Source organism: Seriola dumerili, unplaced genomic scaffold (assembly GCF_002260705.1).
Source record: "Seriola dumerili isolate Sdu_G_001 unplaced genomic scaffold, Sdu_1.0 BDQW01000315.1, whole genome shotgun sequence".
In the NCBI taxonomy this organism is placed as follows: domain Eukaryota; kingdom Metazoa; phylum Chordata; class Actinopteri; order Carangiformes; family Carangidae; genus Seriola; species Seriola dumerili.
The window spans coordinates 210,244-210,699 of NW_019174570.1; the positions used below are offsets into that span (position 1 = coordinate 210,244).

Genomic DNA, 456 nt, shown 5'->3' on the forward strand with positions numbered 1-456 from the left:
CAACAACAACAGCAACAACAGCATCAACAACAACAGCAACAAAAACAACAACAACAACAACAGCATCAACAACAACAGCAACAAAAACGACAGCAACAACAACAACAACAACAACAAACCCTAAATATTCTTTAAGCTTTAGTTACAGATAAATCGACTGCTAAAACCAGTATAAATCCAGCGTGTTCTACAGGTTCCACAGGTTCTACAGGTTCTACAGGTTCTACAGGTTCCACAGGTTCTACAGGTTCTACAGGTTCTACAGGTTCCACAGGTTCTACAGGTTCTACAGGTGAGCTGTGGAACATGAACTGATGTCACATTAATAATTATAGAACAATAACTCTGAAATAATGAGCACGTCTTCTTCTGGTAACTATATTTAATGATGATGATGCTTCTATGTTTTTACTCACTCCTCCAGTCTCATCATCACACACACATACATACACACAC

General features: G+C 38.4%; 1 protein-coding gene across 3 annotated transcripts in view; it reads right to left on the bottom strand.

Moving 5' to 3' along the window:
* Nucleotides 1–456, bottom strand: part of rasal2 (RAS protein activator like 2) — a 68,973-nt gene that overhangs the window by 35,631 nt on the left and 32,886 nt on the right. The window lies entirely within an intron of this gene.